Source organism: Leopardus geoffroyi, chromosome B4, assembly GCF_018350155.1.
Source record: "Leopardus geoffroyi isolate Oge1 chromosome B4, O.geoffroyi_Oge1_pat1.0, whole genome shotgun sequence".
Lineage (NCBI taxonomy): Eukaryota > Metazoa > Chordata > Mammalia > Carnivora > Felidae > Leopardus > Leopardus geoffroyi.
Genome location: NC_059341.1, coordinates 64,964,233 through 64,990,615, shown reverse-complemented (window position 1 = coordinate 64,990,615; position 26,383 = coordinate 64,964,233). Strand labels below are relative to the sequence as shown.

The window sequence follows — 26,383 nt, the reverse complement described above, 5'->3', positions numbered from 1 at the left end:
GTCAAAGTGCATTCATCAGACCTGTCTGGCTCTGCCAGGTAGCTTCCTCCTCCATCACTACTCCAAGTATATCCCGACAAAGCTGGACCCAAGAGAAGACAATCTTCTTCAAGGCCATTGAAGCTGTATCCTTGGCAGAAATCACAAAACTAGCTTCGATGTCTATGTATATAGGCAAACCCAGGGTAGTCATGCCTCTAGTTATCTTTCAGACAGCAAATACTTTTATGTACTGCAATCATTTCATGGGTAATTTTCATTTGAAATTAATTCAGGTAAATTGATATTTCTATACAATTTTGGAATGTATTAGGATTTAATTGTAGAATATTATCTTCATATATTCCATTACAATGGAATCACAGTTGCTTTCAATTACATACCAATGGAAGTCCAGTTAGCTACAAAGTAGTTTTTTCCTTTCTCATCCTACTCACATGACTTCTTAACCTAAAGAGGACTGATATTTTTTACCTTCATGTTCAGGAAAATACACTAGCTGTTAAGTGGAGTTTTCATACTTATTACCCTTCCTAATATGAATGATAAAAAAATTAAAGTTTGGCTAGTGTATTTAATAATGTTACATTATCTTAAAAATATGTGTCCTTGGTTACAGAATGTTCATTCTTTCATCTTAAAAATTGTGGCAAAACAATATACTAAATCATCCAAGGACATCAGACAAAATCTTTTTTATTTCAAATATTAAAATCTATTCATTCATTTCATTGATCTAAGTGCTCAACAAGTACTTACAGAGAACTGTAATAGGCACTGCTTTAAGCACTGAAGATCTGCAATGTTCTAGAAAAAAGATCTCTGCTAGTGGGAGCATACATTCCAGTGGAGCATAAATAAATCAGTAAGTATGTGGCATAATGTTGGAAAAGTTCTAGAAAGAAAATGAAAGCAAGCATAAAAGCACAGAATAGCACTGCCTAATAGAACTTTCTGCAAAGATGTATCTATGTTGTCCACTAACCACTAACCACATGTGACTGATGGGCTCTGAAATTGTGGCCAGAGTGACCAAAGAATTGAATTTTTTCATTTTATGTAATTTCATTAATTTTAATTGTCACATTTGGCTAGTGGTTCCCATGTTGGACAGAACAGGGATAGAGAGTAAGGCAGGTGCCCACCCATTTAAACAGCACCATCAGGGAAGGGGGTGACCTTTGAGCAGAACCTGAACAAAGGAGGGAGAGTGAGCCAGAATCTGGCTTTTCACCTCAGCAGCAAGCCTAAATTTCGGTGTTACTAAACAAGAATTACTGCAGTGCCATGGCACCTCTTTAAAGGACTATCAGGGGCGCCTGGGTGGCGCAGTCGGTTAAGCGTCCGACTTCAGCCAGGTCACGATCTCGCGGTCCGTGAGTTCGAGCCCCGCGTCAGGCTCTGGGCTGATGGCTCAGAGCCTGGAGCCTGTTTCCGATTCTGTGTCTCCCTCTCTCTCTGCCCCTCCCCTGTTCATGCTCTGTCTCTCTCTGTCCCAAAAATAAATAAACGTTGAAAAAAAAATTAAAAAAAAAATAAAATAAAGGACTATCAATGGCAGTCCTTCAAAATCTCTACTACATGTAGCATTTTAAGATCTGGGTGCATCAGGAGATATTGAGCCATGATTTAATATGTAGGAAAAAACGGTTGGCAACTAACCTATTATTGTAACCCATCCTCTCCAATGAACAACTTTACCTTCTTTAACATATAGGGGCACCTGGGTGGCTCAGTCAGTTAAGCATCCGACTTCAGCTCAGGTCATGGTCTCATGGTTTGTGAGTTTGAGCCCTGCATCGGGCTCTGTGCTCACAGCTCGGAGCCTGGAGCCTGCTTTGGATTCTGTGTCTCCCTCTCTCTCTGCCCCTCCACTGCTCACACTCTGTCTCTCTCTCCCTCAAAATAAATAAACATTAAAAAAAAAGATGTAAACATATAATAAAAACTATCTGACCAATTATACTTCTCTGTTGCCTCAGCTGGCCAGGAAATTCAGCATTAAGTGCTCTAGAGCAATTAACTAAAATATCTTAAGTTTCTGGCATAACTCTCTCCTGTTTTCTCTGTACTGTTTTGAGTTTTTGTTGTATTTACCCCCATGGTATGGGCTTCTTTTATTTTAATCTACTTCAAATACTTTTGGAGTAGAAAGGATAGGAGTTATAATCCCATCAAATGGTTTAAATAATGTTGAATTACCATTTCTTTGAAATTTAAGCCTTAAAGAAAGCCCATGTTAAAGATTATAGTCTGAGAGTTTAAGAGAACTGAGAGTTCTACTAAGGATTCACTCATTCCATGGGAAATAATGGGTCCAAAAGATTTCATAAAGTGTGTGCATAACACACACAGGAATAAACGAGCTACACTTGTTAGGAGTGACTGAGAAACATTTCCCAAACGACTTATTCCAGCAGGAAAGTATCTTAGAGGGTATGATCCAATAACAAGGGACTCACTAGAGGTGAGACAACCCAAAAGTACCCAGCTGGGAAAAATCGGTTTCCATGACTCATGGCTCAAAAGTTACTAGGAGTCCTAGGGTATCCTTGACAGTGAGAATCAAGCCTGATCCTTGAAAGGGCACATGTACTCATAAGAGGCAGAAGAGGTCAAGGGCATGGGCTCCTGAGCTAGAGCAACTCTGCCACTTCCTAACTGTAGAGCACTGAACAAGTTACTTAATATCTTACACCTCAGTTTTCTTATCTCATAGGGTTATTGTTAGGCTTAAAAGAGAAAATCTATGTATCGCTTGGAACCGTTCTTGGTACAAATACAGTAAATGCTCAAAAATTACTGGCTATTATCAGGAGGAAGAAAACGTGCTTTGGAATCAAACACATTTGGGTTTAAATAAGCCTCTTCTGAAATCTCTGGCAAGGTTTTGAATTTCTGTGTCTCAGTCCTCACATGTACATAAATGAGAATAATACCATCTACCTTAAAAGTAAAAACAGACTGGCCCTCAAAGGTAAGGGTATCAGAGAAGAGGTATAAAACACATACAAAATACCTTGCACACAGTAGAGGCTTACTTAACACTGTCTGCCCCTGCCTCTCACCTCCCCTTTGGAAGTCTCAGGTCTGGTGCGAGGTTCTCTGCGAACTTGTGCATGACTCAGGGGGCTGTTCTTCTCTCCGTGGATCACAGCTCCCTGTGCATTTCTGAAACCCTAAACCTCTTACCAGAAAGGGAGTTCTGATGTACGCTTTTTCTTATTAAGCCATTCAAAATGTAAAAACAAACAAACAAGCAAAAAAAACAACAGAAATGTCTCAAGGCCTAGGCTCTAAAGTTTACTTTAGCAAAGAATTCAGCTTTATCTTCCCTCAGTGAGAACTTGCAACTCTTCCTTAACTTTCCCTATCTTTTCTGACTTTTAACCTAACTCCTATCTCATTGTAAATTCCATCCATCTTGGAAAAACAAGGCATCTATGATAACTTGAGTTATTGCCTCTGATATTTCCAAGTGTAATACCTAACAGCCTATCATTCACATATATATTTACTTAAAGCCTAGATTTTTTTTGTATTCTTGATGGTTTATAATTGGCACCTTCTGTCTTGGTAAACCAAGCCCCTTTTATTTTTTTTTAAGTTTATTTATTTGGGGGGCGGGGCAGTGTCAGGGCAGAGAGAGGAGAGACAGGATCCCAAGCAGGCTGTGCACTGTCAGCACACAGCCTGAGGCGGGGCTCAAACCCATGAACCATGAGATTATGACCTGAGCCGAAATCAAGAGTCGGACGCTTAACCGACTGAGCCACCCAGGTGCCCCAGAACTATTCAGGCAGCCTTTTAAAACTATTCAGACTTTTCTTTTTCTTCTTTTTTTTTTTAAACATTTATTCATTTTTGAGAGATAGAGCGTGAGTGGGAGAGGGGCAGAGAGAGAGGGAGGCACAGAATCCAAAACAGGCTCCAAGCTCTGAGCTGTCAGCACAGAACCCGACATGGCGCTCCAACTGACAAAGTGTGAGATCATAACCTGAGCCGAAGTCGGACGCTCAACTGACTGAGCCACTCAGGAGCCCCAGTTCAGAGATTTTTCTAAATGTTGTTGTTATATACAGAAAGAAAATTTATAACAAAATATAAGCACAAAAAATAACATCAAAATTAATTTCTGTAGTTTAAAAAAAAAGACCATGATTTGTTAGTCTCAAAAGTTTCTATTTGCCCTATCTCCCTCATTGCACCCCAACGCCCCCCAAGTAAACACTATTCTGTATTTACCATTTCCTTTTTTGTAGTTTACCATATATGTATGTATTTGTAAATAATATATTGTTCAATATTGCTTGTTTTTGAAGTCCTGCAATGGAATCATTCCATATGCATTCTTTTGTAATTTGCTTTTTTAACTCAAGTTTACATTCCTACAATATATCTATCTTAATTGGAATAGCTGTAATTCATCTTTTTTCATTGCTATATTCTACTGAATAACAAATATATAAATATATACCTCATTAAAAATTTTTTTGAATGTTTATTTTTGAAGGAGAGAGAGACAGAGCATGAGCAGGGGAGGAGCAGAGAGAAATGGAGACACAGAATCCAAAGTGGGCTCCAGGTTCTGAGCTGTCAGCACAGAGACCCATGCGGGGCTTGAACTCATGAACCGCGAGATCATGACCAGAGCTGAAGTCAGACATTTAACCGACTGAGCCACCTAGGCGCCCAATTACCTCATTTTAATAATCTATTCTCCTGACAATGGATAACTGGATTGCTTCTAGTTTTTTGATATATACAATGTAGCTCTGGATATTCTTCTGCCTATCTCCTAGGCTAATACTTCTCAAAATACATGTGGTGAGGAACAGTTTTATTTCCAATCTTTGGTGGACTAATGCTTTTGTAAAATGCAATAAAAATAAATTACTATAAGCATACACCGACCATATGACCTAACTGTTCCACTCCTAGGTATTTATTTACCCAAAATAAATGAAAGCATGTGTCCACATAAAGATTTGTACATAAATATTTATAGCAACTTTTTTTTTAAAATTTTTTTCAATATTTATTTTTGAGAGAGACGGAGACAGAATGCGAGTGGGTTAGGGGCAGAGCGAGAGGGAGACACAGAATCTGAAGCAGGCTCCAGGCTCCAAGCTGTCAGCACAGAGCCCAGCACAGGGCTCGAACTCATGAGTTGTGAAATCACGACCTGAGCTGAAGTTGGATGCTCAACCAATGGAGCCACCCAGGCACCCCTATAGCAACTTTATTTGTAATATACAAAATGAGAAACAACTCAAATGTCCACCGATAGGTGAATGAATAAACAAATATGGTAGAGCCATACAATGGAACATTACTCGGCAATGAAAAGGAATGAACGTTGATACATGCAACGTATGCAAAATAATCATGCTGAGTACAAGAACCCAGACAAAACAAGAGTGTATACTGTCAGATTCCACTTACATGACATTCTAGAGAATGTAAAAGAATCAGTAGTGACAGAAAGCAGATGAGTGGTTGCTCCGAGATGGGGTAGGGGGTGTTGAGGAAGGGGTGTGGAGGGGCAAAAGGGAGAGATTATCAAGGGGCATGAAAATATCAAGGGGCATGCATATGTCAAAATTGAACAAACTGTTCACTTTAAATATGTGCAGTTTGTTGCAAGTCAATTATACCTTAATAAAGCTGGACAAATATAAATTGCTAAAAATGTGAGAAGAAAAATACAAAATATAGGCCTCAATTCTTTTTAAGACTATTTTTTTAAGAGCACTTTTAGGTACACATCAAAATTGAGAGGAAGGTTATGGAGATTTCCCATTATTCCTTGTCCCTACACATGCATAGCCTTCCCCACCAGAGAGGCACATTTGTTACAATCAACGAACCTACACTGACACATCATTATCATTCAAAGTCCATACTTTCCATTAGGATGCACTCTTGGTGTTGTACTTTGTATAGATTTAGAAAAATGTATAATGACATGTAACCACCTTCATCATACCAAACAGTTTCACCGCCCTAAAAATTCTGTGTCCTGCCTACTCATCCCCACTAGCTCCTGGCAACCACTGATCTTTCCACTATCTCCATTGTGGTTTTGCCAATGTCATATAGTTGGAATCATACGTATGTATTTAGCATTCTCAGGTTGGCTTCTTTCATTTAGCAATATGTAGATAAGTTTTCTCCAAGTCTTTTCATGGCTTGATAGCTCGTTTCTTTTTAGCACTGAATAAGATTCCATTGTTTAGAGGGACTACCTTTTATCTATTCATTCATCTACTGATGGATATCTTTGTTGCTTTCGAGTTTTGGCAACTATCAGGGCACCTGGGTGGCTCAGTCGGTTAAGTGTCCGACTTCAGCTCAGGTCATGATCTCACAGTTTGTGGGTTCGAGCCCCATGTCGGGCTCTGTGCTGACAGCTCAGAGCCTGTAGCCTGTTTCAGATTCTGTCTCTGGCTCTCTCTGCCCCTCCCCTGTTTGTGCTGTCTCACTGTCTCTAAAATAAACAAACATTTAAAAAAAATTTTTTTTAAGTTTTGGCAACTATGAACAAAGCTGCTGTAAACATCCATGTGCAGGCTTTTTGTGGATATGTTTTCATATCCATATTCCTTTGGATAGATGTCAAGAACCGTGATCACTAGATCTTTGGCAAGAGTATGTTTAGTTTTATAGGAAACCCCCAAATTGTCTTCCACAGTGGCTGCATCATTTTTCATTTGCACCAGCAATGCATGGGGGTTCACAGTGCTCCACATCCTCACCAGCATTCACTTAACCAATTTTTTTATTAATAAATGTAAGAGACATAAAATTGTATTTCAATAAACTTAACCAGAACAAACATAACGTAGGAGTAAAAGAGGATTACAAAAGGATTATAAAAACTGTACCTCACTGAAAGTGTGATTAATATAAACTATATTTATCTTGGTACAGACCTGCACAAAATAATTTGCAAACAGTGCTGGTCCCCAGATATACTTTGAATAGCATTATCCTAAATCACAAGTGCAAAAGTGTCTCTATAATGGTACAGCCCTAGTGGCCTATTAGAATCACCTGTAAAGTTCTTGAAAACAGACACACAGACTCCATCTCCAAATATTCTGAGTTAACTGATTTGGGATAGAGATTCCTAAGCATTCATGGTTTAAGGCACACCTGGTGTCTCAATAATGTTTTCATGGCACCCCAGGACAAAAGAACTACTGAACAACTCTTTCCTAAATAAGTATTTATGTCCTAACAATGTAGTATGTGTTTGAAAAACTAACGTATGTACAGCACGTGAGCCAAGGCTCCTGGAGCCAGTGTGGTACACCAGGGGTTGGAAAAAACGCGCTAGGCAAAGAACTTGCAAGATCAGGACTGAAATACATTAATGTGGGTTATTTAGCCAAAATGGAGATCATGGAGTCTGGTAAGACGGCTTCTCCCAAGAGCACGCTGAAAGATGCACAGATGATGGCACAAATCCTGAAGATATGGGCATTACAGAATATAAGCCAAGAGTTATAAATCAGATGGAGTTTGCCTTCTGATATGTGATCACAATTCTAGATGAAGCAAAAATTTATTGAAGGCATGCTAAGAAAGCTACTGTTGATGCAAATGATGTGTGATTGGCAACCCAATGTAATGCTGATCAGTCTTTTACCTCCCCTCCCCCAAGAGATTTTTTTATTAGACGTTTCAAGGCAAAGAAATCAAACTCCTTTGCCAGTAACCAAGCCATATTCAGGTCCCGGGTTGCCACCTGAGAGATACTCGTTCACTGCTCCAAACTATAGACTTCAGTCTTTATTTAAAAAAAAAAAAAAAAAAAAAAAGGCATCTACTTCTGTGAGAAGAATAACAGTTCCACAGTTAAGTATTGGTTTAGTTACTAGCAGACCAAGATGTAGTAGACTAGTAGACTAGTAGACCCACACTTGGCATGCCAAACCCACAAACCCACACTGTGTCAACTAAATTCGGGACTCCAATGTTTCTCACAGAGCAAAGGTTTACAGTCCTGGGCTGCCCACTGCACAGTCCCGAGCTGATAAAGCATCAATTTCTGCAACATCCACAGTTCAGAACATTCTGGTTAATCCATCATTAATTGGGTCCAAAACATCCTTATTACCACTAAAATGGTGTCATCACAAAGTACTGCTAATGAATCATCAAATGCGCTGAAAAGAAAATGAGAAGATGATGATGATGATGATGACAATGACAATGACGACTATGATAATTTGTAATCTGGCCTTGATGCTTTAACACTCATACTTGGTCTTGAATCCACTGTACTGAGATTAAACATGTATGTTCAGTGTCTTCGAGTTGTGTTGTAAAAAACGTAAATGGTATTTAATGAGTAAATACAGTTATCCTTTCTGATCGAGATGTTGCATTTTCTTTAAAAGGATTAGTAATGGTTTTTCATCAGCCTTTAAGTGTAAAAAATAAAGTTGTCACACTGAATAGATACTTCTCCAAAGAAGACATCCAGATGGCAAAGCGACACATGAAAAAGTGCTCAACATCACTCATCATCAGGGAAATACAAATCAAAACCACAATGAGATACCACCTTACACACCTGTCAGAATGACTAACATTAACAACTCAGGCAACAACACATGTTGGCGAGGATGCGGAGAAAGAGGATCTCTTTTGCATTGTTGGTGGGAATGGAAGCTGGTGCAGCCACTCTGGAAAACAGTATGGAGGTTCCTCAAAAAACTGAAAATAGAACTACCCTACGACCCAGCAATTGCACTGCTAGGTATTTATCCAAGGGATACAGGTGTGCTGTTTCGAAGGGACGCATGCACCCCAGTGTTTACAGCAGCACTATTGACAATAACCAAAGTATGGAAAGAGCCCAAATGTCCACTGATGGATGAATGGATAAAGAACACGTGGTATATATACACAATGGAGTATAATTTGGCAATCAAAAAGAATGAAATCTTGCCATTTGCAACTATGTGGATGGAGCTAGAGGGTAGTATGCTAAGCAAAATCAGTCAGTCAGAGAAAGACAAATGTCATATGACTTCACTCATAGGAGGATTTTAAGACACAGAACGGATGAACACAGGGAAGGGAAGCAAAAATAATATAAAAACAGGGAGGGGGACAAAACATAAGAGACTCTTAAATATAGAGAACAACAGAGGGTTGCTGGAGGGGTTGTGGGAGGGGAGGATGGGCTAAACGGGTAAGGGGCTTCCGGAATCTACTCCTGAAATCATTGTTGCACCATGTGCTAACTAACATGGATGTAAATTATAAAAGACAAATAAATTACAGAAAGTAAAAAAATAAAAAATAAAAAAATAAAGTTGTCATTCATAAAAAAAAATCTAATGTATGCAAATTTAAAGAAAAAATAATATTCTAATGTCATTCTTAAATAACCATAGTTATTTACTAATGAGATGTGTGTATCCACTGGGCACTGCACAACTTCTCAAACCTGGAATCAGACTGGACCCTGTCACCCTCATTTCCTGTTACACATTGATTTTCGCATGGCATCTGCTTTTTATTAGCAACCACTGAAAACCCAGCTTTGCAAAATATTGTGCTAAAAAAAAAAAAAAAAGAAGAATGTAGCCCAATCTGATATTGAAACTGTGAACTGAACTACCTGGAGCTAGTAGCTCACACAGTGTCAACAGAGGCCAAGTATCACTGTGTTGCCCTCAAACAAATATATGTGAATATCCCTTGGTCCTCTGTGGGGCTGCCACAGTGCCCCTGGGCACCCTGGGCACACAGTTTGGTATCCACAAGTCTGGGGTAAGTCCTCGCCTAAGTATTTCTGACACACTCATTTTGAGATTTTAATGTAAGGAAGGGTTGAGGACCACAGGTCTGGGGTGCAGACCAGAGGCTGAATGGCCAGGTTGCAGATCACACACAGCTCTGCTCGCCCCAGCAGGACTGCAGGGGACTCCAATGCTGGACCAACTCACACTGCCACCAGCAGTGACCGAGAGTTCCTAATGCCCCACATCCTTACTGTTTACTTTAAGACTTTAAAGTTTTTACCACCTTGGGGAGGGTAAAATAGTACCACCTAGTGGTTTAATTTGCATTTCCATGATTACAAATGAGATTATGCATTTTCATATTTTTATTAACCATTCACCTTTCCATTTCTGTGTAGTTTCTACTCAAGGCTTTTTTTTCATTTTTCAACAGAGTGTTTCCCCCCGCCCCCGCCTTTACTAATTTGTCAGTTATATGCATGGCAAATATCTTCCCCCAGTATTTATGGTTTGTCTTTTCACACATTTTACAGTGTCTTTTCAAAACATAAGGTCTCATTTTCTAAAGGACAGGTTCCTGTTCCCTTACTATTTGTTACTAATAAGTATGGCAAATATTTTCTCCTGGTTTGTTGCTCTCCCCGCCGCTCCAATCTTTTAGTGATGTCTTTTGATGAAGTAATGTCCTTAATTTTAGGTCCAGTGACTAATCCCTCACTCTCTGGCCAGGACTTTTGTGTCTCATTTAGGATCCTTCCCTTCTTCAAAGTCATAAGGCTATTCTGTATTTTCTTCCAAAAGTTCAAAAGTTTTGCCTTTTACATTTAAGTCCCTTAATCTACATGAAATTGATTTTTGTGTGTGGAATGAAGTACAGATCTATTTTAATTATTTTCTATATAAATAATCAATATCCCTAGCACTATGTAATGAATTGCCCCTCCTTTCCTGCTGATATCAAGTGCCAAGTCCATCATAAATCATATTGACAGAAGTGTGCCTGTCTCTAGACTATCCTATAATGCTCCACAGATGTTAAGGTATTGAAGTGAGGGGCAGTTCCCCTGAGAAAGAAGGGGTAACTTGTATCATCTAAACTTTATTCATTGTTATTTAATCTTTGAACTATCTGCATCAAACAGAACGTGAGTACTGATGGCAATCTATTAAATGAAAATGTCATACTTTGTAGGAAAGGAGCAAATCCATATTGATTTTGAAATTTAGCCAGTGAATATATAAAACCTTTATATAAGTAATATATGGAATTACTGAGGAAAATATAGATAAACCCAAAAAGTAGAAAAAGAAAAAAGTTACACCTTTCCCCTCCCACCCCCAAAACTTAGGGAAGTTCAGGACCTCCAAATCTTGCTCATTGTTCCCCACTGGGCCCCTTGAAGTCTTTAACACATGTTTTACTCATCAGAGTGTGGGCCTTAAGCTAGGATCTGGTCTTCTACCCTGGTGAACTTGGCTCAACAAAAGGACTCCATCTGGCCAGGCTGGTGATCACCCATGCTTCCTCTACCTTAGCTTTCCCTGGGTTCTAAGTATTTTTTCTGTTGTTGGCAGGGTGATTTATGTCATAAAAAATCTTGGGGTCAAAAGGGTTAGGCAACCACTGTCCCTTAGTTGATGTATATAGTCAGTCTTATTTCTGATGGTTCACTTCAGCCTCCTTTGCCTGGGTTAAAAGCTAGTCTCTTATTACTATACCTATCCACAGTCTCAAGCGAATTACAGAGACTTTAAGAATCAGCATAAGGAAAAACATACATGCTCAGCAATCAATCTCTTTTAAGACTGCTTGCTTAGCAGAATATGTCTGTCCAGGAGCAAAACTCAAATGCACACATTTTATGAGTATTACAACCAGAAAAAAAAAAACAACTCTTCAATCTTTAAATAGATTCTGTTTTCTGAACAAAATATGTATAAAATACAGGTAAAATTTTTTTCTGGATTTTATCCATTGAGCGTCTTTGTCTATTAAGATGTAGATAACAGGAACTTAACTTCTTAAGTCATCATAAGTTATATTCTGGGTCTCCAAGTAGAAAAATAATAAATTTTACATTCCTTTTTCCAACTAAAAATCAAACCAATATTCAGTAAAAAAACAATTTCTTTTTGCTAACTTTCCCTCCCTTCCCTTTTTCCCTTTCTGCCATCCTTCCTTCCTTCCAACATTTATTCAGAACCTATGCATTTAGGTACCAAATTGCTGGAATATCAAGGCCTCATTAAAACCTAGGAAAACTGGTGGGTTTTATTTATATGCAAGTTTTGTGTAAAAACAAGTCTAGTGCTTTAAAGGACAACTTGTAGATCCATTGAGTTGATTCAGCTCAAGAAAGTGAACAGAAATCAGCTCAGGCAGAGTGACCACTACAATAGCCCTAGATAAGAGGGATCCCCCAGGAGATCATTCTAGTTCCAGAGTCAGAAAAGGAAAACCTTGTTTCATTCAGGAAAAAGATTATCTCACACTCTATTCTCAGAGAAGAAATACTGTAGGCTTTTTGGAAAGCCTAAAGAAGAAAGTAATTCTTCTTTAATTATTCTTTAATTCTTCTTTAAATATTCCTGATTTTGCAGCTATTAGCAAAAATAAAAAAAAGCAGTATTAACATGGAGTTATCAATGTGGCCTAGATTTTCTTAAAACTCAGTTGTGACTGAGATATGAGACTACATTGAGTGACTTTTATTACGAATCAAATAAGAAAAGAAAAATGTTTCTTGGATATATTGTTTCTTTTCCTCTGTCTGTGGACCCTCATGTTCTTATTGGTTAACAAAATGAATGAACCAAATGTTTTGAGGGTGTCTTCTTGCCTTCATGTAAAGTAACCTGATCTTTTACTTGAATGTTTAAAAACCACCTCAGCCTAAAACATTACTTAAAATAAATAATGGTATTATTACTCACTATTTTGAATAGTAGGTTCAGTAATCTGCCAAAGTCACCAGCTGGACAACGGCACAGCCAGGATTAAAAGCCCAGTGGCCTGACTCCAGAGCCTGGGCGTCAAGTATTCTGTACTATGCAGAGCAGAACTGCAGCAAATCAGAAAATGAAAAACCTGATAAAAAGCATTACTAAGATAATATGAGACTTTTCTTCTGAACTTATAGGAAGTTAGGAAATACAAAAGTAATTTAGGCAAAGATTAGGCTAAAACAAAGTGAAACTGGGGTGCCTGCGTGGCTCAGTCAGTTGAGCATCAGACTCTGGGTCTCAGCTCAGGTCTTGATTTCAGGATTCTGAGTTCCATCCCCGTGTTGGGCTCCACGCTAGCATGAAGCCTACTTTAAAAAATAAAAATAGGGGCACCTGGGTGGCTCAGTTGGTTAAGTGTCCGACTTCGGCTCATGATCTCGCAGTTCGTGAGTTTGAGTCCCCATGTTGGGCTCTGTGCTGACAGCTCAGAGCCTAGAGCCTGCTTCAGATTCTGTGTCTCCCTTTCTTTCTGCCCCTCCCCCACTCATACATACTCTCTCTCTCTCTCAAAAATACACATTAAAAATTTTTTTAATTAAAAACACAAATAAAAATAAAAATAAAAATAAACCAAAGTGACACTGTCATCCAGCTACCCCCACCCTAGTTTGCTGTTGTGGAAGGGACTGTGAGTTATCTAAACAATATCCACCCTCTTTCTCCTTCATAAGAAATGTTGATGTTATTTGGGGTATACTGCCCTAGCTTAAAGACTGCTTTTCCTAACTTTCTTGACTTCTACAGGAGTTCAAGGAAATGTAAGCAGAAGCCAAGTAGATAGAAGCCAGGGAAGCTCCTTCAAAGGGGGCTGATTCAGTTGACAGATGTGCACTTTTGCCATTTGATTTTCTTCCAGCTTGGAATACAGACATGATGGCTGGAGTGCTAAGAGCATCTTGTGACTATGAGCAGACTTTTGGCATGTAAGCCAGCACTAAGGAGAGCAGGAAGAAGGTGGGAAGAAGCCTGGGCTCTTTGTGACCACAGGATTGCCAAACCAGTGCTAAACTATTTAGTTTTGGGCCTCTTTTATGTTTAAACCACTCCTACTTGAGTTTTCTGTAAAATGTAGCCAAATTGTAAGTGATATAGTCTCTTAGATATTTTTTTTTCATATTTTTAAATGTTTACTTATTTTGAGAAAGAGAGAAAGAGAGCACAAGCACAGGAGAGGGGCAGAGAGAGAGGTTAAAAGAGAGAATCCCAAGCAGCTCTGTGCTGTGAGGGCAGAGCCCAATATGGGGCTCGATCTCATGAACTTAGGATCATGACCTGAGCCAAAATTAAGAGTTGGACGCTTAACTGACTGAGCCCCCAGGTACCCCATATACTGTCTTATATAATTTTTTTAACTTTTAATTATCCTCAATACTTTCCAAAAATTTACAAGAACTATTAATACATTATATTCTAGCAGCACCGGGGTGGCTCAGTCAGTTAAACGTTCAACTTTGGCTCAGGTCATGATCTCACAGTTTTTAAGCACCACATCAGGTTCTCTGCTGCCAGCACGGAGCCTGCTTCAGATCCTCTGTCCCCTTCCCTCTCTGCCTTCCCCGGCTTGCACTCTCTCTCTTTCAAAAATAAACATTAAAAAAAAACATTTAAAAATAAACAAATTTTATTCTAATTCACAATAACCGCCTTTCCGCCTCACATTTATTCTTCTCTGCAGTTCACTCCTACTAGTCTTCTATTCACATCTTTGTGAATTCATAGCATACTCTTAATAGAAAACAGTGGAACATCAGTAAAGGTGGAAATGAACAGTAAATGAAAAGTCAACAGCCGTGATATAAAAGGGAAAAAAGATATTGAGAAATTAAAGGTAAGAAATTTGTCTAGGATCACCAGTCCAGTAATTGATGAAACCAGAGCCCAGACCTAAAGGCTCCTTTATGATGTTGGTCTTAAAGGGAACCACTGATAGTGAACAGGCAAGAAGGAAGTGGAAAAAGCTTCCAGTTGAGGGTGACTGGTTTCACAAAAAGCCTTGAGGGAGAAGGAAGGAGGTAGATGGTACTTACTTACAGACCATCAGAAGCCATGAGAGCGAGGGGGCATTTTAAGAAAAACAGACCTTGGTGCAGTACTAAGCAGACCTGGTGCTAAGAACTAAAGGGAGGAGTAAAATCATGAAATAAGTAGGCTAGAGGTGCCTCTCAACCACCAGCATGGGGAAGATGAGGGTGGGGAAACAGACTAACAAGCAGGGTATTCAGACTGGCCTGTCAAAGCGCACAGGTGCAGGTTTTATTACCAAGTCATGCAACATTCATCCCTGACCCCGACCCTGGCTATGAAGAATGTTCAGGCTCCTCATTATTTTTTTTTCAGTATTTTTAGAGCATTTATAACATACATATTACTCCTATAATCATTCTCCTCTCAAAAATTTATTAAAATGTCTATAGAACTTTAAGGATATTTGGTCCTCTCCCCAAACTCATCATTATACATAAGGACTGGGAAAAAAATATATATGATGCATGCTTATTACTCAGAGATTTGTGTTAGACAAGTAGTCATAGCCAGTTGATAAGGTGAAGGCTAGGAACAGCCATAATACCTAGGACTTGGAGATCTACAAATCCTAACCGTGTGCCGGGTGAAGATTCTTTCCTGTCTTACTTACGGCTACTCTGTACCTTTTCATCATAAAAGCGTCCCAACCAATGTGTAACAAGTTACCTGGAGACATCCAGACTTCAGAAGGCTAATTCTATTTCTTGAGGAATATAGTCATAAACTTCAAAACTATACATACTAATTGGCTGTCAAGGAAGCTGTCTCCAGCCCTCTATATGTAACATCCTTGGCAAAGTCCTTAAATTCCTTAGTCAGTAAGAAAACAAGACTTTTCGGTTTCTTCCATTGGGCCTGACTGTAATAATATGATAACCACAAGTAGATTCTTCTCTTCAAACCAAAACTAATATGAATTTTTCTCCCACAAGCCCAAACATTTCCACTCCAATTCCAATCTGCATCAGTGCCTTTAACTTTAAGGAGAAATGAGGGGCATCTGGCTGGCTTGGCCAGTGGAGGGTACGACTCTTAATCTCAGGGTTGTGAGTTTGAGCCCCACATTGGGTGTATTGATCTTAAAAATAAAATCTTAAAAAAAAAACTTTAGGGAGAAATGAGAGGAGTGGAATTTGAGATGCAGACATTAAAGATATAAGTAGGGGCGCCTGGGTGGCTCAGTTGGTTAAGCATCCGACTTTGGCTCAGGTCATGATCTCACGGTCTGTGAGTTCGAGCCCCGCGTTGGGCTCGGTGCTGACAGCTCACAGCCTGGAGCCTGCTTCAGAGTATGTATTTCCCCCTCTCTCTGCCCCTCCCTGCTCACTTTCTATGTCTGTCTCTCGATAATAAATAAATGTTAAAAAAAATTTTTTTTTAAGATATAAGTAAAATCTCAGGAAGGAAAAGATGCTTTGTTTTTAATGACTGATGGCTTTTCCTGAGATAAGTAAGGGTGGCTGGAAAACTTCTAATGCCTAGTTATATGCAGTTGGCCTGCCAGATATTATTTAACCATTAGCCCATCTCATGCTTCCCTCCAATTCACCTTATGCCACATCCCCAATTCAACATTATCCAGTATCCACAGGGCCAGGGTGGGGAGTAGGGGAAGAGGAGTTCAGGAAGGGAAAGAGAATGTAACAGGTAGCCAACCAGGATGAGGCTCAGGAAAGGTAAGGTTGTTTGCTTTGCACATTATTTGGCCATTTCTTTCAACTGAAAGCCAAGGTATCCTTTTTAGTACACACCAAATGATCCCACAACAAAATGGCTATGTCAGAACAACAAAATGTAATGTCACAGGCTCTTCTCAGGGTTATTCCTTCTTAAAGGCATATTCTAAGTTCTAACTCCATATCTTCAACAACCTGCTTTCAGATCCATGTTTCAATTTCCTAAGGTAAAACTATGACTCTAAGGACAAAGCTTTTTCTACCACATTTCGTGAGGAAATAAAAAGTATAAATTTGAAAATACCTTGATTCAGTCTTGGTTAAAATTAAAGAGAGAACACATGAGTAATGAAGGTACTGAGTGAGAAATTTTGAGAAAAATAACTTTGATAGAAGTTATTTAAGAATTCGGAAATGATTGGGGTGCCTGGGTGGCTCAGTCAGTTAAGCATCCAACTTTGGCACAGGTCATGATATCATAGTTCATGAGTTCGAGCCCCCCATCAGGCTCTGTGCTGACAGCTCAGAGCCTGGAGCCTGCTTCAGATTCTGTCCCTCCCTCACTCTCACTCTGTCTCTCTCCCTCAAAGATAAATAAAGATTAAACAATTAAAAAAAAAAGAATTCAGGAAGGATCAAAAATATGACAAGTTGAGAAGTAGTTTCATTTGGGAGTCTTAAGAGCACACTGAACAAAGAATACTCAAACAACAGGCAGAAATTTCTGCTTTAAGTTTAAATTTGCACATGCTCTGCCTCTTGTCAAACTAATAAGTAGCTCTTAAATGTTGGGTAAGTAATGTCAGGGAACCTCTGTAGTATGTTATTTCAAACTATAAAGAGTTGGGGCACTTGGCTGACTTAGTAGAGCATGAGAATCTTGATCTCGGGGTTTTGAGTTCAAGCCCTACATTGGGCAAAGAGCTTACTTAACTAAAAAAAGATGCAAACTATAAGGGCTTTAACCTCGAACCTTAACACTATGTTATGTTTGTTATAGAAAACTGAATTTCTTAGAATGTATTTTATAAACAAATTGTTGTTTACATAAAGATGTAAACTATGTTTGACAGAGAAAATTGATTTTGCTCACCTGCCTTGTTATAACCCAATGTCTATGTTCTCACTATCCATGTTATATATAATTAACCTCAGCAATATACAAACTATGTAGAATCTCATGCTAGTCAAGAAAAATACCTAGACTCACATACTAAGATATTTTTCTCCCAATTAGATAGCATTTACAGCAGATTCACTTTCAAGACCCCAAAGCATAATGTCATTGTTCTCCATACTTGTCAAACTGTTTGCCCAGATGAACAATATATCGTTCTATTAAGAGAGCTGTTTGCCCAGATGAGCAAAGTGTTTGTCCTGATAAATTGATTTGCAAGAATTTTCTAAAGCAAACAGTGAAGTTATTTATTAAATTACTGTCTAATCTTCCTGAGCAAGATAATTTCCTGGAGCAAAGAGTTAAGTCATGTTGACACGGGTGGGCTCAGTTCTAATATGCCCCATTCCATGTGTAAATAACAAATGGTTAGGGGCTCCAGGGTGGCTCAGTCCAACCTGGTTGAGAGTCCAACCTTGATTTTAACTCAGGTCATAATCCCAGAGTCATGGAATTGAGCCCCACATCAGGCTCCATGCTAAGCGTGGGACCTGCTTAAGATTCTCTCTCTGTCTCTGTCTCTGTCTCTGTCTCTCTGTTTCTGTTTCTCTCTCTCTGCCTTTTTCTCCCACTTGAGCATACTTTCCCCCCTCTCTCTAATAGTAAATAAATAACAAATGGTTAAGGAGAAAAACCATGATTGAAATAGAGGGAAGTTCAACCATAGAATTTTAGAATTTGGTGAGGAGTCTAAGCTCATACATTCACTGTAGAAGACATTGAGACCCAGAGAATTTAGATAACATACCTAAGTTCATATAGCAAGTTAGAGTGTGGACAACAGAATATAGATATTTGCTCTGAATCCAATACTATTTCCATTACATGACTCAGCTCCTGCTTTGAAATGGACCTTTAAACATAGAGAAATGTAGATCGTTTTTCATGATAGCTGTAAATGGTTCCTGGGATCACAAGCATCTCTACAAATGTAATACAGAGATTCAGGCAAAGGCACAGCATTTGCAAAGTTATCAACTCAACACATCTTACATACTTCACAGTGAAAAATTTTTTAAACTTAAGACTGTGAAGTCTTACTCATTTTAAATTTATTTTATGTCAGTAAAGATTACACTTAAACTTTGGCAAAAATGTCCATTTAACCATTTGTTCTTCTGCACTATATTTGGAACCTATTAACATGGGCCCTCATGTCAACTCATACTAGTAAAGAACTCTGACTCGTGCTCCCATGTCAAAACTGTCCCCAATGAAACACTATATAAAAATGTGATTAATTTTTGCTCTTCATTTTTATAAGTCTCAGTCATTCAGTAAGTGTCTAATTTAGACAACACATTGGTTTTATGCTTAATGGATGAAATAGTGGTAAGATTTATAATACATCAAAAAGTCAAAAAGCTTCCTACTGTTTAAAGCTCTGTGGTCCAATATGGGAGCCATTGGCCCCATGTGGACATTTACATTTACATTAATTACAATTAAATAAAATCTGGAGGTGCCTAGGTGGCTCAGTCAGTTAAGCATCCAATGCTTGATTTTGGCTCAGATCATAAACTCAAGATTCATGGGATTGAGCCTCATGTCAGGCTCTGCACTGACAGCATGGAGTCTGCTGTCTCTCTCTACTACTCTCTCTGCCCCTCCCTGCACATGCTTGCACATTCTCTCTCTCTCTCTAATAAACTTTAAAAAAATTAAATAAAACCTAAAAATCAATTCTTTAGTCACATATTCAGATTTCTACAGTAGAAATCTATGCAGGGGCACCTGGGTGGCTCAGTCGGTTAAGTGTCCGACTTCAGCTCAAGTCACGATCTCATGGTTTGTGAGCTCGAGCCCCACATCAGGCTCTGTGCTGATAGCTCGGAGCCTAGAGCCTGCTTCAGATTCTCTGTCTCCCTCTCTATGCACCTCCCCCACTCATGCTCTGTCTCTCAAAAATAAATAAACATTTAAAAAAAAGAGGAGCGCCTGGGTGGCTCAGTCTTAAGTGTCCAACTTTGGCTCAGGTCATGATAGCATGGTTCTTGAGTTCGAGCCCCATGTCAGGCTCTGTGCTGACAGCTCAGAGCCTGGAGACTGCTTTGAATTCTGTGTCTTCCTCTCTCTCTGTCCCTCCCCCACTCACCTCTATCTCTCTCCTTCTCAAAATTATATAAACATTAAAAAAAAATTAATAAATAAAAAAGAAATCTATGCATACTTTCAGCAATTTTGGAAGTATGTCTTATTTGGCCACTCTATTACAGAATATACATAATCCTAGTAAATGAGTATCATTAAATAAACCATAAAGCAAGGTTTTATTAGTCAGGATAGGGTAACACAGGAATAAGCAACCATGAAATCTTAGTGTCATAAGACAACAAAGGTTCATTTGTTCTATCCCATGGTTCAAAGTAGATGTTTCTGGTCAGGTGGTTCCCTTGGCTACATCCCCTTGGAACTGTGATTTAGAGAAGTAGGCTCCTCTGAATTCACCTCAACAATAATGAGAGGAGGGGGGATTTTACTAGATGTTTGGGAGCTAGGTCTGGAAGTGCCACACAACACTTCTCTCCATAATACCCTGGCCATAAGTAGTCTTCTGGTCCCACATAGATGCAAAGGGGTTGAGACAGGTTATTTTCCTATAAATCCCAGAAGAAATGAAATGATGGGTTGAGTACAGATGGCTGTCTTTGCGTGAAAAGTCAGTCAACACTCAGACCTCATCACACAAACAGATGAATCTCAAGATTTTATAAGGAGATGGTATCGCTATTCAAAACTATTGGTGGCCCCTCAAGGAAGGGCTATACACCCCTGCCACACTGACGCCAGACTTGGCTGCATGACCTGCGGTGCCCCTCTGTGCAGAACTGCACACCCCAGAGCAGCCATGTGACTTGGTTTGTAAAATGTGTGTGGCATGATATGTGCCACTTTCAAGCAGAAGCTTTAAGATCCACCGTAGGTTTTCACTGTGGGATTTTTCCCCCTCTGCTAAATGATAAGCAAAGTCTCAGAGAGGGGCTGCTCCCGTGGCTCATGTCTCAGAATGGCAACGACATGGAATAAGTCTTAGTTACCTATAACAGATGTAGAGCGTGAGGGACAAACCTCTGCAAGCCCCTGAAACTTTGAGGGTGTTTTGTTACCACAGCATAACTTAGCTTCAGTGACTACTAAAGTGACTACTAAAGTATCAAAACCATAGCATTGGATGTGGCTCTTTAGAAGCATTATAAATTACGGGGCACCTGGGTGGCTCAGTCGGTTAAGCATCCGACTTCGGCTCAGGTCATGATCTCAGGTTTGTGAGTTTGAGCCCCACATCGGGCCCTGGGCTGACAGCTTGGAGCCTGGAGCCTGCTTTGGATTCTGTGTCTCCCTCTCTCTCTGATCCTCCTCTGCTCACACACTCTCTCTCTCTCGCTCTCTCAAAAGTAAATAAACATTTTAAAAAAAAGCATTATAAATTAAGAATAGCAATTCCTTGGTTTGTGATTAATAATAAAACATTCTTGTGACTGGCAGAGAATATGACAAAAGCAATAATTTAAATTAGGTATGACTGGGGCGCCTGGGTGGCTCAGTCGGTTACACGTCCGCTTCAGCTCAGGTCACGATCTCGTGGTCCATGAGTTCGAGCCCCGCGTCAGGCTCTGGGCTGATGGCTCAGAGCCTGGAGCCTGCTTCCGATTCTGTGTCTCCCTCTCTCTCTGCCCCTCCCCCGTTCATGCTCTGTCTCTCTCTGTCCCAAAAATAAATAAACGTTAAAAAAAAAAATTTAAAAAAAAATAAATTAGGTATGACCTTTACTTTGGCCTTTTTTACTTGTCATATTCCTTCCCAGGTCCTGGGGAAGGGACTCTACCAGTGGCTTAGAGACGTGAAGTCCCTGCTTCGCTGCCAGGTAGTGAAGGCTATGGAAGGGGCGAGGCGCCTGGGGGTAGTTCTCTGGCACTATTAGTTCAGGCACATGCAAAGGTAAAAACACCTCCATCTGGACAGAGCTTATATATAAAAACATGTTTGTAACAACTAACAAATAAACTTCTGGAATTCAACAAATCATATTGAAAAATACAAATTGGTTCTGCCAGAATTAGCTGATAGGAACAAAGTTGACATTCTAATATATAACTCTATCGATATAACTTAACTAACTTGACCTAACTGTTCTATTAAACCATAAAACACATTTCATGAAGAAAATTTAGATTTCATAAACTGCACATAACAATGAAAATCAAGAAAGCAAAAGTTATAAAAATTGAACTTTCTAATTCATTTACCTGTTTTCCAGACTTTCAGGTAAAAAGGAATCCTCTGCAAAAGGATTCCTGTTATCCTCCTTTTGTTTTTCTGAAGTCTAAGTTCCTTTGATGCTATTTTAAGCAACTTCTCATTAGGTCCTCACCTAGGACGGAAAACAATCATCTGCCATATAACATTTTAGTCTTAGTCAATTACTGACTATTCAAGGCCATACAGTAGCAAGGAATCAGTATGCCAAGAAACCAAATCAATAAATGTTTTCTCCTTGCAAGGCACTGCATTAGATACCAACACAACTTAAACACTTTACAGTTACTTAAAATGTCCTCTTTCTTCAACAGTCCTGATTATGATCATCAACATTGCTCTTTTTTTAAGATTTTAAGTTATCTCTATACCCAACATGGGGCTCAAACCCACAACCCCAAAATTGAGAGTCACATCCTCCACCAACTGAGTCAGCCAGGTGCCCCAAGATGCTAAACCATCATATCTCATCTTTCAGCATGTCATAATCCTTTCCTGTTTAAGTAAGCTCTACACCCAATGTGGGGCTTGAACTCACAACCCTGAGATCAAGAGTCACGTGCTCTACCAACTGAGCCAGCCAGGCACCCCCAATACTGCTCTTTTAAAACTAACAGCAAGATGGCTTAACAGCCTGTAAAATTATGAAAAAATAAGAAATTAACACACATTTTTCCAACCCATTGGATAAATAAAGCACTGTGAATGATATTCACCAAATTTCACGATAAATCATAACACTTTTAACTCTCCATCCTTTCCAACCCTTTTTCTCAAAACAACTTTCAAAACTCTTATGAATAGGAATACTACAAATCTCCTTATGTCAGTAAACATTTTCTATACACAGTGGCAGATAGTGTGAGACTGCAGAGAGCCTTGTCTTTGGAAATGAATCATCTACTCAAAACAGTAATTCATATATACGAAAAAATTAGGAAACTACAACAGACACGAGATATAATCGCCTGTACCACAGGAAGTCAAGTTTTTCTCCTTCCCATAAAATCAAAAAGATGCATGGAGATATTTACCACCACCTTTCTGAACTTGATTGACAATGAGCAGTTTTCTGTCCTATATTAGTATTCTTTAAGTTCTCCTTTATTTGGAATAGAATAAATTTAAGTAAATCTAACAAGCATACACTGGCAGTTTATCATTTGTAGCAGCTAATTAAAAACAGATGCGACATTAGTCTTAGTAAACAGAACACATCTTTGAGCAATTACCATCACAATTCTGTCAGAACCAGGGTCTTACAGTGCAGACAAATCAGCAGATATTTCCTCTGCAATCTGCTGTGCAGGAATTTCAAAGTTCTGCTATTGCTTTTACTAAATTGATGAAGTACATACAGACATAAAGAGAAAAATATAATTGCACTCAAATTACATAGGCCAGTATTTTGCTGTTAGAATGATAACAAGTAAATTCCAATTATAAACAGTAGTTACTGAAAAAAAAAACTGAATTATGTTCCAAAATCCAGTGAGTGAAAAATTATGTTTTCTGATAGAATCATTAGTTTATGTGAACTTGAAATAGGCAAAAATATAATATTTCATAAGATAATACATAAGTGCATAAGATAACCAACAAGCTGTCTTACTGCATTTATATGCACAAAATAAAAGGCTCCTGATAGTAACTTTTAAGGATTTTAAATATTAATCAGAGAAAAAAATCAAGTCTAAAAATAATTTTCATTTTACAGTCAGAATTACTATACACCATGGCATTCAATATGACAAATTAGTAGAGTGGAACTTTTTTAAAAACACGTATTTAGTTCTTTTATGTTTCTTTCCAAGTACTAAAATATACCTAAATTCATGACTTCACTGTAGAAAGTAATATTCCAACTTCTGGGTAAAGATAGATGGAAACATAGGCATTTTTAGTTCTCCCTGAAAATCCTTTAAACCTCCAGTAAAATTAAATATGTATCTATCTTTCCACCAGAGAATATGAGAGGAGGCAACTGTCACAAGCTGGAATACATGTGGATGAAGAGTGACTGGTTCCACAAACCTGAGAAAGCCAAGACTCCTTAGTCAATAACATTATTATAAGGATTAAATGAGATAATATAGGTCACAAAATAAAGCATCCAATAAGTGGGTAATCTTTATTTTCAACAGAATGTCTACAACGGGTGATCTTTTGGAAGGTGGCATAAAGTTTCAACTTGGCAAGCCAGGACTAAGAAAACAGAATGTTAGGAGGAAAATGTAACCTGCTGAGACCAGAGTTGTGAATTATTAAAGGGAAAGCTCCACAGGCATACCTCATTTTATTGCACTTTGATCTACTGCACATTGCAGATACTAGTTTTTCTTTTTCTACAAACTGAAGGTTTGTGTGTGTGTGTGTGTGTGTGTGTGTTTTAATGTTTTATTTATTTTTAACACAGAGAGAGACAGAGCATGAGTGGGGATGGGGCAGAGAGACGGGGAGGGAGACACAGAATCTAAAGCAGGCTCCAGGTTCCAGGCTCCAAGCTGTCAGTGAAAGGGCGGGCCTACGCCGGCCGACTCCATCTTGTTCTGTGTCTTTCACCTAGACCACGCCTCCTCCCCTTGAGTAACCTCCCGCTCACCCATTCAAACTTTCTGATCAAAACACGCCCAGCGACCTGCGTAACAGGTATCTGACCTTTCCCCAGCCAATCAGCCGAGGCCACGCCCCTTCCCCAGCCAATCGGCTGCCCCTAGACCCCTATAAAACCTTTGTGCTTTTGAAACTCGCTTTCTCTCCCTGGTATCTCACTGCTGCATCGGTGCAGGTAGGGGACTGAGCTCGAGCTAGCTCGAATAAAGGCTCTTTTGCTTTTGCATCGGACTCGGCTCCCTGGTGGTCTTTGGGGATCACGAATTCTGGGCATAACAGTCAACACAGAGCCTGACGCAGGGCTTGAACTCATGAACCATGAGATCATGACCTGAGCTGAAGTCGGACACTCAACCGACTGAGCCACCCGGGCGCCCCAGGTTTGTGTGTGAAACGAGTCTATCAGCGACATTTTCCCAAGAGCATTTGTTCACTTTGTGTCTCTGTGTCACATTTTGGTAATTCTGGCAAATTTTTTCATGTGTGTGTTCTGACTGCTCCACCAATCTGGTGTTCCCCGGTCTTTCTCCGTCTCCTCCAGGATTCCCTATTCCCCCAAGACACAACAATATTAAAGTTAGGACCAGTTAATAACCCTACAATGGGCTGTTAAGTGTTCAAGTGAAAGGAAGTGTCACACATCGCACTTTAAATTAAAAGCTAGAAATGATTAAGCTCAGTGAGGAAGGTATGTTAAAAGCTGAGATAGGCCAAAAGCCAGGTCTTTTGCATCAAACAGTTAGCCAAGTTGTGAAGGCAAAGGAAAGTTCTTGAGGCTAAACTCCCATGAACACCCGTGAACACCTGAATGATAACACAGGGAGATTACTGCTGATATGGAGAAAGTTTGAATGGTCTGGATAGATGATCAAACCAGCCACAAGATTCACTTAAGCCAGAGCCTAATTCAAAGCTAGGCCCTGTTTCTACTCAATTCCATGAAGGCTGGGAGAGGCGAGGAAGCTACAGAAAAAAAGTGTGAAGCTAGCAGAGGTTGGTACATGAGATTTAAGAAAAGAAGGTGTGTCCATAACATAAAAGTGCAAGATGAAGCCGCAGGTGCTGATGTAGAAGCCTCAGTGAGTTATCCAAAAGATCTAGCTGAGATAATGAGTAAAGGTGACACAAACAACAGATTTTCAATGTAGTTGAAATAGCCTTCTATTAGAAGAAGATGCCATCTAGGACTTTCATTGCTAGAGGAAAAGTCAGTGCCTGGTATCAAAGCTTCGAAGGACAGGCTAGCTCTCTTTTTAGGGGCTAATGCAGCCGGTGACTTTAGGTTGAAGCCAATGCTCACTGCCCATTTCCAAAAATCCTAGGGCCCCTAAAGAATTATGCTAAATCTACTCTACCTTTTCCCTGTAAATGGAACAACAAAGCCTGGATGACAGTACACCTGTTTACAACATGGTTTGCTGAATATTTTAAGCCCACTGTCAAGACCTATAGCTCCAAAATAAAGAATCCTTTCAAAATAGTACTGTCTGCTGACAATGTACCTGGTTACCCAAGAGATCTGATACAGATGTACAAGATTAATGTTGTTTTCACATCTGCTAACATAACATCCATTGTGTAGCCCATAAAAGGAATATTTAAATCCTTCTGGAAAGGATTTGCTCTTCTAGATCCATTAAAAGCATTTGTGATTCATGGGAAGGTCAAAGATTGACATTTACAGGGTTTGGAAGAAATTAAGTCCAAGCCACATGGATGACTCTGAAGGGTTCAAGACTTCAGTGGAGGAAGTAACTGCAGATATGGTGGAAAGAGCCAGAGAACTAGAATTAGAAGAGGAGCCCGAAGATGGGACTGAACTGTAGCAATCTCATAATTTCTTTTAGAAAGTATGAGCAGGGGAG

At 39.3% G+C, this 26,383-nt stretch overlaps 1 protein-coding gene and 1 pseudogene across 7 annotated transcripts in view; one reads left to right on the top strand and one right to left on the bottom strand.

Annotated features, from left to right (window-relative positions):
* BICD1 (BICD cargo adaptor 1) overlaps positions 1 to 26,383 on the bottom strand; it is a 256,333-nt gene that overhangs the window by 148,593 nt on the left and 81,357 nt on the right. The gene's annotated exons all lie outside the window — the stretch shown is intronic.
* LOC123591654 lies at positions 6,497 to 8,497 on the top strand (annotated as a pseudogene).